Source organism: Phodopus roborovskii, unplaced genomic scaffold, assembly GCF_943737965.1.
Source record: "Phodopus roborovskii unplaced genomic scaffold, PHOROB, whole genome shotgun sequence".
NCBI classification, from domain to species: Eukaryota; Metazoa; Chordata; class Mammalia; order Rodentia; family Cricetidae; genus Phodopus; species Phodopus roborovskii.
The window spans coordinates 29699547-29715000 of NW_026125052.1; the positions used below are offsets into that span (position 1 = coordinate 29699547).

General features: G+C 48.1%; 1 protein-coding gene across 4 annotated transcripts in view; it reads left to right on the top strand.

The window, feature by feature from the left end:
• Window positions 1–7301: 7301 nt before the first annotated feature.
• The window catches only part of Tmem94 (transmembrane protein 94), a 29810-nt gene continuing 21657 nt past the window's right edge, over window positions 7302–15454 (top strand). For 2 of the 4 annotated variants that reach the window (XM_051180529.1, XM_051180556.1), the window contains exon 1: window positions 7303–7385. The gene's annotated coding sequence lies outside the window, so the exon portion shown is untranslated. Of the gene's footprint in view, window positions 7386–8715; window positions 8741–15454 lie in introns of those variants that run through there. The other 2 variants (XM_051180547.1, XM_051180538.1) reach the window with 2 other exon arrangements.

The following is a 15454-nucleotide window of genomic DNA, read 5'->3' on the forward strand; positions in this document are numbered from 1 at the left end:
TGGCCAGGGACGCTGTGGTGACTCATTCAGCTGAGTTAAAAGCTTTTCGGTACAAAGACCTATACAAAGATTTTTATTTATCATTGCGTCTGTGTGTGAGTGCCGCGTAAGGTGCCCTTGATGGCCAGAGGAGGGTGCTGGAGTTATAAGTGGCTCCACACCACATGGGTGCTAGGAGCCACACACAGGTCCTCTGGAGAGAGCAGCCCTACCTCGTACCTGCTGAGCCATTCCTCCAGCTGTCAGCACAAAGGAACTAACCATCCCATTTCCTCCTGTCACCTGTAAGCAAATGACTAGGCGGGAAAGATGATGGCGCAATGATGAAGGATGCTCCAGTGGGCGGGAGAAGGGGGCGTGTTTCAGCTTGCAGGTGGTTCAGCGTGTCTCTCCTTGCTAAGATCTTGAATCAGGCCTGAATCATTCATGGCTTCTGACTCATGGGACTCCATCTGGGCAAAGTCCTAGAGACAAGAACACTCTCTAGCTGATGCCCTGTTATCCATTTTTTGCTTTTTTTTTTTTTTTTTTTGAGACATGGTCGCACTATGTAGCCCAAGCTGCCCTCAAACTCAAAATCCTCTTGCCACAGCCTTCCAAGTGTATGGATCACATGTTGTGTGTCCCACACCTGACTTATATAGTTTACTCCTCCCTCCCCTCCCCTCCCTCCCCCTCTCCTCCCCTCCGCAGCCCTTTCTTCCTTTCTTCACATGAATACAGGTACACAGGTTCCATGGCACAAATATGGAGGTCAGGGGAGTCAGTTCCGTCTCCACCTTGTTGACACTGGATGTCTCTCTTTCTGTTGAGCTGTGTATCCCAGGCTGGCTGGTTCATGAGCCTCTGGGTAATTCTGTCTTCACCTCCTATCTCCCTGCTAGGCTCACAGCCTGCACCACAGCATCCAGCTTTTTGCCTGGGGCTCTGGGAACTGGACCTGGGTCAACAGGGTGATGTGGCTCACATTTAACGCTGCTGAGCCATCTCTGCAGACTAACGGTCTGTCTGTCTGGACACAGGGTCTCTCTACATAGCCCAGGCTGGCCCGGAACTCGCTGTGTTGATCAGGGCTGCCTCTGACAGATCCACCTGCTTCTGTCCTCCTGGTGTTGGGATTAAAGGCACTTGCCACCACCTCAGCCCTGTCCTTTGTGTTGTTTGAGATGGGAGAACTCACTATGTTGCCCAATTGGCTTCAAACTCCAGGGCTCGATTGATTAAAATACCTTAGCCCCCCAAACTGCTGAAACTATAGGAATATATCAATGTCACCAGCGTAATTAGTACTCCCACTTGGTTAGCCTTCTCCAGACACAAATAGCTTCTGTCATTACATTTGAGGTGAAACCCAGAGTTTAAGAGAGCCATTCCACCATTTTTCTAAGACTTACTTCAAATCAGCCATTAGGTTTCGCTCAGTAGCTCCTGGATGCATTTATATCTTAGCACCCAGGCTGCAACCCCCTTAGCATAGAGCCAGATGGGTTACCCTACTGCTCAGTACCCTGCCTCCATTCCAGTTTCCCAACGCTGTTCTTGCTTCTCTGCAATTCAGTCTTTTACTCAGCACTCAGCGTGAGTATTTTTATAAATGCTAGTCGTAGCATGCTTCCGATCTTCCCACCACCAACTCTGCAAATGGAGTTCCAAATCTTTGACATGGGACAAAAAGGCTAATGTGGCTACCTCCAGTCTTCTCCAGCTTCCAGACACTTCCCTTGAGTGTTTGGGCCAGGTGGAGATCTCCTTCAGCTCCTCACACCCTTACTTCCTTCATGTGGCCGTCACTGATGCTGTGCCCTCTGTGGGACGGCCTTCTTCCTGCCCTTTCCCTAGGTAGCTCGGAGTCATTGTAAATGTCACTGCTTCCCAGAATCCACAGCCACCCAAGCAAAGCCACAAGGTTGTCAGGGCTTCTTTCCAGCACTCTGCACACTTGCTGTGACAGAACCATTTGTTTAAGGGGTTGCCTCCTCCACCAGAATATCCATGAGCAGAAATCAGAGTAGCTCTTCCTTTTGTTTACTACGGTACTCCCAATGTCTAGCCCCCTGCTGGCACTTTCCAGGGACACTAAATGTGTACTGACTGGCAGGTTGGCGGGTGGGTCAGCAAAGCATCGGGTCACTGGTTAGTGTTTTCCAGTGCCAGGGATGGAACCCAGGGCCTGGGGTATGCTAACAAAGTGCTCAGCTCCTCAGCCATCCCTCAGCCCTTATTGATCAGCTTTGGGCAGACTTAAATGATGTATTATTATTAGTGTGTGTGTGTGTGTGTGTGTGTGTGTGTGTGTGTGTGTGTGTGTATGCATGCACCTGCTCACACACGCCAGAAGGGGGCACTGGATCCCCTGGAACTAAGTTATAGGTGGTCGTGGGTCACCTGCTGGGAACCAAACTCTGGTTCTCCAAAGAGCAGTGATCGGCCTTAACCTCTGATTCATTTATCCAGCACCTTGTATATGTTTTGGGTGGCTTGAGCTCCTGGGGGTTGAACCCAGGAGCTCATGCATCCAGAGGCAAGTGCTCTACCACTGAGCTATACGCCCAACCACTCCCAACCCTTGTTGGTGAGCCTCAAAAGGGTTATGCCACTGATTTAACAACACTGGAGCCTTGTGTTTTGGGGTCTTGAGATGCTTATTTTCCTCTGAGTGCCGGGCGGCACCATGGAGAAAGTGGTAGCTGTCTGTTTAGCAAAGTAAGCTGAAGGTGTCAGGTGCTCTGTGGGCTGCTCTGACAGAGGCATGCCACCTGAGGTTGAAGGCATCTTCCTCTTCTCCCTCCCGTACTTTTTCCCTTGTTTTTGCTTTACATACTTGCACCCGCTTTTGTTTTCAGGAGAGAGGAACCCTATGAACGCTCATATGTTTAGGGAGAAAGAGTAGGTGGACATGAGGAAAGAAAAGACGGTACAGTGGGGATGACTGGGCACTGTCAGTCTCCAACCATCTGCAGAGGGAACTGAACTGGCATCCAAGAATAATTGCAAAGTAACTTCAAACGCCATGGTGGTTTCTTAAGAAAACCATCTAAAGGAAAAGTACATAAATGAGTGAGCTGCCATGTGGATGTTGGGACCCCATCCTGAGTCCTCTGTGAGAGCAGCAAGTGCTCTTGACCGCTGACCCATCTCTCCTGCTCAACCTCTTTGGTTCTGAAATTGTTTAACTGTGGCAGAGTAGCATCTGAGAGGAACTTCATTTACCGAAGCACCCAGAATGCTTTTCACTCTGCCCTAAAGCCTCTTTCCCTCCCTCCAAACTTCCCCCAACTCTGCCCTACTTCAGACCACTCTAGCCCCTCCCACCCCCACCCCATTTCTTTGTGTGCAATAGGGTCTCAGGTAGGCCAGCTGGCCCTGCACTGACGGTGTTGCTGAAGGAAGGTCTTTAACTTCTGCTCCTCCTGCCTCTACCTCCCAAGTGCTAGTATCGCAAGGGTACAGCAGCACATTGCTTGGGACAAAATCCAGGCTTCATTTATGCTGGGCAAGCACCCACTTAGCCACACCCACAGCCCTGTCCCTTTTAAATGTGTCTTCCTCTTGCATGGCTGTACTTGTCCCAGCACTCAGGAATGGCAGCAGGAGGAGTTCACTTCATGTCAGGCCAGTGTGCGCTACAGTGCGAACCCCCAAAACCCAGTAATGTGCAGGGTGTGGTGGTGCTTGCTAATAACCCCAGCACCCAGGAGGCAGAGGCAAGTGGATCTCCGTAAATTCAAAGCTAGCCTGGTCTACACAGCAAATTTCAGGACATCCAGGTATACAGGTTATACCTTGGCTCAAAAACAAACAATGGAACCCTGATGACCTGAGTTCAGTTCCCAGTTCCACCCTGGGAGGAGAGAACCGACCCTTGTCTTTTTACTTTTAAACACATAGCATGGTGCCCACATGTGCCCCCAATAATAAAAAGTTAAAAAAAAAATCATCATCACAGGTAAGGTAGTGGTACATGCCTTTAATCCTAGAACTCAGGAGGCAGACAGAGGCAAGCGGAACTCTGGGAATTTGAGGCCAGCCTGGTATACAGAGTGAGTTCCAGGCTGGACAAAGCTACACAGCGAGGACCTGTCTTTAAAAAACAACAACAATAACAACACAAACAAACAAACAAAAAAAACCCCAAAAACAACAAAACAAAAATCACCATCACCACATCAAAAATTCCAACAGAATTCCCCCCTCTGGAAACAGCTCCCCAACACCCACATCCTAGCTGCTAGCGCCTGGGAGGAGGGAACGGAGCCATCCATACTCATGCATTATTAATATTATTTTCTGCCAAAGATATAACCCACGTGGTAATCGAGGTGATACAGTTATCCACAGGTAATTGGGACAAAACAGAGGGACAAAGTCTACCAGATCCCAAAGGGTGTGCAAGGAGCCCGTTAGGAAGCAGTTCAGGCATCCACAGGTAATCAATGGCTAACTCAGAAAATGCCCTACAGGCTTGCCTGTAGCCTGATCTTATGGAGGCATTTTCTCAATTGAGTCACCTTTCTCTCTGATGTCTCTAGCTTGTGTCAAGTTGACATAAAACTAGCCAATAAAGTGCCCTACTTCACATTGGGGTGTGTGTGTGTGTGTATGTGTGTGTGTTTGGGTATGTTGTTGTTATTGTTCAGGTTTTTCGTTTTATTTTGTTTTGGTCTCTATGTAGTCCTGGTTGTCCTAGAACTCACTCTGTAGACCAGGCCGGCTTCAAAATTACAGGGATCGACCTGCTTCTGCCTTCCATGGGCTGAGATTAAGGGTGTGGCCACCACACCCTATCTTAGCCCCTCCCGATCACTCATGCCTCTGGGCACCATTTAGACTTTCTGAACATTATTTCAGTGCACTTGAACCGGTCGCCCCAGTTTAAAGGGCCACCCATAAGACCCTGCTAAGAGGGTAAATGGCTCAAACCCAATCATGCCAATGACACTGGAGAGCTTAGCTTGTCCAGAGCTCTGAGGGCCTTTCGGCCAGGTCCTTTTAATCTAGTCATTTCAAGTAGCTAGCTGCACAGTCCTTCGTCATTCTGCAGCATCTCCAGTCTCCCTAAGGTAACCCCGAGGAGAGGCCCAAGGCTTTCCAAGGGGGATTTTTCATGTCTTCTTTTTTCCCCTCAACATTCTTACAAGAAGCAACCACCTCTGTGTTCTCAGTCCCTCCCTTCCCAACCTCAAATGTGACTCCCATTGTGAGGGCTTGGGTGCCGCTGTTCCCATGCCTGAACTGCTTCCTAACGGGCTCCTTGCACACCCTTTGGGATCTGGTAGACTTCGTCCCTCTGTTTTGTCCCAATTACCTGTGGATAACTGTATCACCTCGATTACCACGTGGGTTATATCTTTGGCAGAAAATAATATTAATAATGCATGAGTATGGATGGCTCCGTTCCCTCCTCCCAGGCGCTAGCAGCTAGGATGTGGGTGTTGGGGAGCTGTTTCCAGAGGGGGGAATTCTGTTGGAATTTTTGATGTGGGTGCTGCCATCCCCTGGCTGACAGTCCTGGGTTCTATAAGAAAGCAGGCTGAGCGTTGGTGGTTGTAATATGCCTTTAATCCCAGAACTCCCAAGACAGAGGCATAAAGATCTCTGAGTTCAAGGCCAGCCTGGTTTCCAGAGCTAGTTCCAGGACATCCAAAGATATACAGAGAAACCCCATTTAAAAACAAACGAAAAAGGGGGCTGGAAAGAGCACTGGCTGCTCTTCCAGAGGACCTGGGTTCAATTCCCAGCACACACATGACAGTTCACAGCTGTAATGCCAGTTCCAGAGTATCTGGTATCCTCACACAGACATACACGTGGACAAAATGCCAATGCTCATAAAATAAATAAATGTTTTAAAAAAAAACAAACAAACGGGGGGGGGGGGAGGAAGAAAGAAAAAGCAGGCTGAAAAAGCCATAGGGAACAAGCCTTAAGCATCATTCCTCTGTGGCTTCTGCATCAGCTGCTGCCTCCAGGTCCCTGCCCTGACTTCCTTTGACGATGAACTGTGACTTGGAAGTGTAAGCTAAACCTTTCCTCCTCAAGTTTCTGTGGTTAGGTGCTTTATGACAGCAATCATAGCACAGCAATCATAGCCCTAACTGAGAAAGGCAGGATGTTTTGTGGAATGAAGTGGAAAGAACTAATACCTAATCAATAAGGAGTTCTGTTTAACAAACAAGGATGGTGCTTGGGGAAAAAATGGTAGAGAGAGACTTTCAGACAGGCAAGCATTTGCATATTGGCTGTTCTTAGCAGGAAACTTAAAAGCTCAGAGAGAAGTTCTCCAGCATGTCTGAGACTGTAGTGAGTTCACGTGACAGTGAGGCCCAAAAATGTATACATGCCTCCATCATGTTATGAACATCCATGATTAAGTGGAGATTTAGACTTCTTCATGTAATCTGTAATGAACTGTAATAAACTGCAGATATTTGTGTGCGGGAAAGTGATATCATTCTATAGGTGTTTTAGGTAACAGCTGAACGAATTTAAATAGTTAAGTCAGTAAGAAATGGCTTCTTATCTAGCTGAGAAGAATTTTAATTACATGATTAAATTCATTAATATAAAGAAGGGACTCTTTCTTCCCAGGCCCAGCTATGACCCCTCTGATTTCATAAACAGATTTTTTTTTTTTTTAAAGCAACTCTTCCAGACTTAGATCTCTGGGAAACTGGAAGTAAATACTGACACAGGCTTATTTTGTTTTCCCAAGACGGGATTCCCAGGCGATTTCTCTAATTATCTAGAATTTTTTTTTTAAACTTGTTTTTCCCTTTAGATTTCAAACTAACTGAGGGTGAAATAACAGTATTGCTTTAGATTCTTCAGCTTTGGCTTGGATGCAATATTAGTCCGGAGGGATTTAAAAAAAAAAAAAAAAATCAGGGAGAATTCAAGAAAAGCGATAAGGCGATCTTGCAAGGGGATTTTCAAAAAATAAAAATAAAGGGCAGAACGTATCGCCTGCTCACGGCTTTAGAACAGTTTAGTGGGAAAACTAATGGGGAGGCAATTGCGTGATGGCTTCTAGCCAGCTGAAAAGGCGGGAGCACCGTGCCCAAGGTAGGACCCAGGCTCCCGGTATCACTTCGGAGCAGGTTATCACATAATTCCGCCAGGCTCCGGAGGGGCGATTGCAGCTACAGCTTAGCACAGGAAGCAGCCAATAAAAACATCAGAGACTGCCGCCATCTCTACTTCCAACCAATCAGCATGCGGCTCTTTAGCAGGTTGGCCCGCAGCTCTGGTGTCGCGGGAAGGAGGCTAGTCGCCTCCGAGATGCCCTTAGCGGACATGGCTGCGGCCCCTGGAGGCGGGGACGCGAAGTGAGGAGGGGGCAGGGAGGGGAGCGGACGCGGGCGAGGAAGACCGGTCCGGGGCCCCCGGTAAGTACGAAAAGGCCCGCGGCCCGAAGTGGGGAGCATGGGGCGTGGGGCCCGGCCTTCGGCGTCCCCCGAGTCCTCACCCAGGGCGAGGAGTGTCTGGGGTGTGCACCCAGCAAGTGGCTTCAGAGGGGACATCCGTCGGGGGAGTGGGGGACCGGCGCCAGCCTCCGACCCCTGCCGGCTCCTTCCCTCCCGTCCTCCAGGGCTTTTTGTTTGGGTTTGGTTTCCCCTCTCTGTCCTGGTTTGCCCCTTGCCTGCGGTCCCTCCTCAGAAATAAAGGTTGTGCCCAACAAAGAGTCCTTGGCCCAGGTTCATCGTGGCCGGGCCGCGGGCCAGAGAGCTGCCAATCCTGATGCCACGAGTGTTTATTTGTAGGCCTCTCGGTGTCCCAGCCCAAATAATGACGGTTGTCACCCGCTGCGCGTGCTGGGCTCTCCGGGGCCGGGAGCTGACAGGGTCTAGTGCGCCCGCCTGCCCACCCGACCCGAGGAATTGTGAGGGACTTGTGGTTCATTTGGCAAGGCTGCGATGTTGCAGTTGGGGTGTGCTGTGCGTCCCCCCTTTTAGGGTCAGGTAAAGACTCTTTAGGAGCAACCATCGCACCGCGGCATTTGCAATTCTGTAAAGCAACCTGTTAAGCCTTCTTTTTCCTCTACTGTGAGACCCTAAAGTCAAACGCAGAGGTGTGAGATTCAGTATCCAAGAAAGTCAAATAAGGGTGACCGATGGAATAAAAAAGTTTGACAGTCACTCTCCCAATCAGCAGGATGTGGCGGTTCCGATAGAACCCACTGTAATGCCACCTGCTTCCTTAGCTCTAACTTCCGTTAGGTTCCCTCTTGGCAGAATTACAAGTGGGGGAACCTAGATTCTGGGAATTACTGCACTGACCATCCCTGTGATAAAACCAGCCCCCAGCTAGTTGGAGAGTTAACTGGCCTGGAATGTCCACCTCCGCTCACCACCAGAGCTCACAGATGACTAGACCACAGAAGGCCGACTGGGCAGTGAGATGGAAAGAAAACAGAACACACTTGACGTTTCTATTTTAAGTGGCTACAGAGTGCCAGCTTAAAGGGAAGAGATTCAACTTTCTGGAAGGCCTACCTCCACTAGAACAAATGAGAAATAAAGGTCACAGGATCTGGTTCCTCCCTGCTCCTTTCCCCTAAATTGGACTCCAGACTCAATTTCTATACAGAGAGGGAGGAGCTGTCCAATGAATACTGCCCAGATCCAAGGTATTATTTGACTCAACCTGGGCTGTCACCTGTGAGCCGGAAAGACCCACTGTGCCTCAAAGGCCATTCCTGATTTTCAAGTGATAAGGCTCCCAGTCCCCTTGGCACCCTCTGGTAAACGTGTGTCGGTGTTTTTTGTCTTGTTGCTGTTGTATCTGTAAAGTTTTCACCATAGTGTCTTCCATGGCTGAAAAGACAGGTCTCTCTAAAACTGTTTTAAACTCTTAGTTTCCAAACAGGCTTGGGAACATTAGGCCACTGCCGGAACCGGAATGTTTTTCTTCCGTGTATAATAATCAGCTTTGCCTGTGGCTGCTGAGACCATAGTAAACATTGCTGGTCACAGGGCAGCGTTTCGGGTTTTAACCCAACCTTGATTCCCTAAACTTGGCAAATCTCAGGATTGCTCTGAGTTTTAGTTTAATTGTGTGATCTCAGTTTTTATAATTTTAGGTTCCACTTGAAGACAATTTTGATAGCAGCCTTCCTTGGCAGGGAGGTAAACAAACAAACAAAAAAACCTACCAGGAAATATAGGAAAGATGTTATTGGAGAAGGACAGAGGTGAGCTCCCAGAGCATAAACCTGCCCTGAGCTGGCAGCAGATTCCAAACAGAACCCTGCTTGGAATATTAGGCAAATCCAGATGTTTGCTGGGGAGTTTTGTTTTTTGTTTGTTTGTTATGGTGGTAAAATATATATTGCATGTAGTATTGAATACATTCGTATTATTGTGTAACCATCACCACCACCTAGCTCTAGAAATGTCTCATTCCCTGGCAACTTCCATTACACTCTCTGTCTCTGTGTGGTTTTAGGACATTTTAGACACCTCATATAAGAGAGACCCACGGTGTTTGTCCTTTTGTGACAGCTCATGCCACTTAGCATATTGTTTTAAAGTTTGTCTTTCTTCTTACTAAAATTTTCTTTGCATGTATTCATTGTCCCTAACCCTGTGTGACCTGAGGACACACACACATCAGTGTTTATTATAACTGGAGCACACCCTTCCCCACCCCTCCCCCACCCTCCCCTCCCTCCCCCATTCCTCCCCATCCCTCCCCATCCCCCATCCCTCCCCTCTCGCTTCTCCCTCTCCCATTTGTTTCTGTTATTCTCCTAGATACTTTTGCTTTTTTTGTCGTGTGTGTGTGTGTGTGTGTGTGTGTGTGTGTGTGTGTGTGTGTGAGAGAGAGAGAGAGAGAGAGAGAGAGAGATGTGAAATTTAAGAGCCAGGGGCCGGAAGGTGGTGGCACATGCCTTTAATCCCAGCACTTGGGAGGGAGAGGCAGGCAGATCTCAGTGAGTTCAAGGATAGCCCAGTCTAGAGTTCTAGGACAGTCAGGGAAACACAGGGAAACCCTGTTTAAAAAAAAAAAAAAAAAAAAAAAAAAAAGCAAAAGAACAACATTTAGGGGCTAAAAATGAGAAGAAAAATACAAACAATATTTAAGACTGGCTTTATTCATTTAGTAGAGTGTCCAGTTATATCCATTTTCCTGCAAATGATAAAACTGTTCTTCATGGCTGATAGAAACTTCATGTGTGCATGGGACACATTGCCCTTCTCGCTTGCTCTGCTGCTGGCCCCCGAGGCTGGTTCCATGGCTCAGCTGCTGTGAACAGTACTGAGGCCCTCATGGATGTGCAAGTGTGTGGGTGTTGACTTGGAGACCCAGGAGCCCTGTAGCTGGGTCACATGGTAGATCTAGTTTGAGATTTTTGTTTGCTTATTTGTTTGTTTTTCCAGACAGCATTTTCCTCTGTAGCCCTGGCTGTTTTGGAACTTGCTTTGTAGACGGAGGCTGGTCTCTAACTTAGAGATCCTCCTGCCTCTGCCTTGCAAGTGCTGGGATTAAAGGCATTCACCATCATGCCCAACATTATTTTGAATTTTTTGACAGGCTTCCGTACTGAATTTCCATAGAGGCTGGAGTAGTGTTCATTCCCACCAATAGTAGATGTCTTTCTGTCCATGTCTTTGCCAGCACGTGTTACTTGTTTTTTGTTTGTTTAGTTTTTTTGAGTAGGGTTTCTTTCTATAACAGCCCTGGCTGTCCTGGAATTCACTTTGTAGACCGGAGATCCGCCTGCCTCTGCCTGCTGAGTGCTGGGATTAAAAGCGTGTGCCACCACCACCGGGCTGTCACTTGTTAACAACTGCCACTGAGATTCAGGATTCAGGTGAGATGAGGTCTCAATATAGTTTTGCATTTCCCCGACAGCTGGTGGGGTTGGACAGTTTTCTGTGCTGATTGGCTGTCTGCATTTCATCTTTTGAGAACCAGCTGTCCTTTTTGAAAGCTCTTTTATTGACTGGGTTGTTTGACTTCCTGTTGGTTAACTTTTCGGGTTCTTTGTACAATCCAGATGTTAATCTTCGGATAGCCGTACAGCTAGAGAAGAGTCTTCTGCATCTGCTCTCTTCACTCCGTTAACGGTTGCCTCTGCTGCACAAAGGCTTTTGCATGCCATGAGATCCTGTGTGTGATGCTTGGCAATCCTTTTTTTTATTTTTTTTGTCTTGGAATATTCAGTTGTCCTGACTGCCTTTGGTGAAGACTGTCCTTCCTCTCCTGAATTCTCTTTGTACTTATCTTCTTAAAAAATCAATTTTCCAAAAAGGTCTGGCTCTATTTCTGGACTCTCAAATACCAAGCCAATGCCACATTACTTTGAGTGCTGTAGCCTGACAATCCTCGATGTCAGGTGGCATCTTCTAATGTCTGTATACTTTTCCTCCCCAAGTCCTCTGTTCGCCCTCCATACATCAGGCTGGCCTGGAATTCACTATGTAGCCCAGGCTGGCTTCAGACTTGGGCTGCATAGTTTCAACTTTGCAAGCCTGTGCACACCACTGTGTCAGGTTAAGCAATTCTAATTGCATAGACAAATATTTCTCATGCTGCTTTTTGTTTGTCCTCGTGCGTGCGTGCGTGCGCGCGTGTGTGCGTGTGCGCATGTGTGTGTGCGTGCGTGCGTGCATGTGCGTGTGTGTGTGTGTGTGTGTGTGTGTGTGTGTGTGTGTGTATGTAATCCAGGCTGAGGCTGCAGGCGTGAGGCCCCACACTTGTCTCCCTCCTCTGGAAGTCCCTGTTTGGGGGCTTCACACGAGCAAGTCTGGCTCTTGTTGCCTTGGGTAGTGCCTCTCCCTAGCTCTGTTATCTGCTGTGTCTGTGCTGTAGGACACGCACCTTCTTTTCTTCCCACTGCTCATGTCATCATGACAGTTCCCACTTCTGGTCCCTGCTGTGGTCTCCGCCTTCTGTTTTTCCCTTGTTTCTGTGGTATTACTCTGCAGCCCAGGCTGGCCTGAGCCTTGCAGTGTAGAGTAGATTGTCTTTGCACTCTTGGAGATACTCCTGCCGAAGGCTCCTTAGTGCTGGGATTGCAGGAGTAAGCCGTCATACCTGGCTTCTCTGTTTCCTCCTCTGTTTTCTGTATTGTGGGGGCTGCTGAGAGGAGCTTTTCTGTCAAACCCAGCTGCCTGGGTCCAGCCCCATGTGATGGAGGGATAGAATCAACCCCTGCAATCTGACCTCTGACCTCCATATATAAGTCATGAGTTCACATCATAGCCAGGAATGATGTTGCATGCCTTGAAACCCAGCACTGGGGAGGCAAAGGTAGGTAAATATCTGTGACTTTCAGGCCAGTTTGGTCTACAGTGAGTTCCAGGATGGCCAGGGCTATGTACTCTGTCTCAAAAACAAAAATAAGAAGCAAATAAATGAATGTGTGTTGTGCAACTGAACAAAGTATTCCAGGCACACTCTGGTCTAGGCAGAGATCAGATACCTTTCTTGCTGGGAAGAAGACATGTCAGCATGACTGAATGTTAATGAGCCTTGAGTAGCTATGCTCACATGCTGGCTCACATGCTCACATCCTGGAGTTGTGCTTGACTAAGCCACTTATGGTAGTTTCCTGAGCCTGAGCTGAGGACATACTATTGTTTGCAGTTAAACTGAGCATATTGGATTTGGCTCGTCCTTGCAACCTGTTGAGATCTCCTTGGATCCTGTCTTTGATATTTTTCCCAGGGTTGTGCTATCTAAGAATTTGATTACCATACCATCTGTTTCCTCACTCGAGCCATTGATAAAAATATTGACTAGAATGCAAAGGATGAAACCCAATAGCTTGCTGTTGAAAACTTTCATTCATTGTAGTGTTAACACGCTAATTAGTCCCCTTTGGTTACAGATACTTAACTAAATATGAAACCCATCAAATATTGTTTGGTGTGCTTTGCAAGGCCATAGTGCAAGCCTAGCTGATGTAGATTACATTAGAAAAGTCAGAAGGACGGACAACTCCCCAATGCACCCTCAGCCAGAGCCTTGGACCTTTACTTGGTTTTTTTGGCCTTGTTTGGCAGCAGGAAAAACCCATCCTCTTTCCATGGCTGTTGTAGCCATTGTTTTAGTTACTTGTGGCAAACCAAGAGTGTTATAATTTTCTTCTAACTCTCCTGCACTTCATGCCTTCCTCTTTTCCCTTTCATCTTGTTGTTGTTTTGTTTCTTCAAGTCAGGGCTTCTCTGTGTAACAGCCCTGGCTGTCCTGGAACTCACTCTGTAGACCAGGCTGGCCTGAAACTCACAGAGATCTGCCTGCCTCTGCCTCCCCAGTGATGGGATTAAAGGCGTGTGCCACCACTGCCTGGCCTTTATGTAGCTCAGGCTGGCCTAGAACTTGCCATGTGGACCATCCTGTCCTCAAACTCACAGAGACCCACCTGACTCAGCCTCCCAAGTGCTGGGATTAAAGGTGCACCACCATACCTGACAAAGCCTCTATTTTTTTAAATTGTTGTTATGCCTAGGCATGCGCACACACATGCACATACATACACACACACACACACACACACATGCGTGCACACACACACACACACAGATTTCTAAGTATTTAAGTACAACATGCTTAGTCCATATGATGTTACTTGTACATATATAATTTTAGGGCTGACTAGTATTGGATAACCAATTTGGGGGTTCTTCCCTGGGGGGATATTTCTCCTGCCGCTAGCAATCCTTCCTTGTCTATAATTTTAGGGTTGGGGCCCCATGATACTCCCCCTTCCATGTTGACATGTCTAGTATTGCTGGCATCTTTGCTCAGGTCCTGTTTAGGCAGCCATGTTAGTGTGACTTCATGGATGCAGTTTCCCTGACATCTCTGGGAGATGAAATCTCACAGCTAACTTTCTGTTCCCTCAGCCCTTCGTCTCCCCCCGCCCTGCTGGGCTGTGACCCTGAGCCCCAGCTGCAGGAGCTGTGTTGTAGATGTGTCAGGGTACCTGTGTCCATATTTTGATCCATTGTGGTTTTCTGTAATGATCTCGTCTGTTGCAAGGAGACATTTAATTTCGGTCTTTATACCCTCTGTTTCCTCTCCTTCCGCTTCATTGTATTTACTCTTTCTTGTTATATAACTTAATAAATAAATTTACTTGTTGTTACATTTGCCTGTGTGTGCTGTGTGCGTGACTGCGCCTGTGCGCATGCGTGGCATGCTCACAGATGGCCACTGTGCACCTGGACCTGGAGGTCAGAGGACAACTTGTAGAAATTGGTTCTCTTCCTCCACCATGTGGGTTCCAGGGCTCAGACTTGGGATTCTTGACCTGGGTGGACTTGATTGTCATTTCTTGTTGTTAATGAGAGTAATGGCTACTATTTCTTGAGTACCAAGTATTGTACCAGGTCCAGTACATGTTCTATTTTACATAATTGTCATGGCACTGCTGTGAAATAGGCATTGCCACATCCGTCCTAAGGACAAGGAGCAGAAGCTGAAAAGGACAAACAATTTACCAAGATTGTTCAGTATTTGATACATGTTGGAGCTGAGATTTGAACCCATGGGTGTTCTTTTATTCAGCTTTGATACCTATGCTTTGTTCACAGTGGGCTATAGGCAGAGCTGGCCCTTTAAGGGCTCTGCTCTGGATTTCATGTCAGATGTTAAGAACAGTCCTCTCCCAGCATCCATGTATGGAATGATGGGAGTAGAGACTCCTAGAAAAATATCATGTTCCTGTCTGCCCTCTGCTCCGCTGCGGTCCCGCTGGCCACAGCCATTTCCCTCTGGTTGTGTTGGCAGAAGTCAATAGGAACAGTCCCCTTCTGTACCCTGGTGCCTTTCCCTGTGTGCTGAATGCCTTATTCGGCCCCTGCTGGGATGGGGTACCATGGGGACCTCAGCCATAGCTGTAAACAAGACTCAGGCTGCCTGGTCAGAGTGGCCTTGGGGAGGAGTGATCTGGCTTCTCAGGATCCCGTTTCAGCTGGCTGCCAAAGACTGAATGTCACTGCTTTGCAAGGTCACTTCCAGCGTCAGTGTCTCTGACCCTGAGGGTGATGTCTCAGCTTTGATTGAAGGTCCTGACCGAAAGGAAGGAGTAGGGAGAAATGTGGCAGCAGTGGAGGGTGACATCAGCATGGGTGCCACTTGGGGGGGCTGGGGGGCTGTGAGTAGAGTTGGTGGCTTCAAACCCGAGTTTCCCGGCTGGCCCTCTGGACATAGACTTTAATTGTTTTTCGACAGCTCTTTTATGGGTCAGCTCTCCTAGGCCTCTGATCCCTCGTAATGAGGTTGGCTGCAGCCCTGGGGAGCTGCCCCTCATCAGCAGGTTAGTGGTTAGTGCTTTCTCCAAGAGGAGGCCCCTGGCGCCGGGCCAGATTACTCAGTGTCATTTTTTACTGAGAGAACATGCCCTGATCTGAGATTGTGAAAGCTGTGCTGGCTGCCAGGATGGAAGAAGGGTGAGGGCCAGGGCTCAGGTGGGGCAGGTGGGGGTGGGTGTCAGGGTCACACT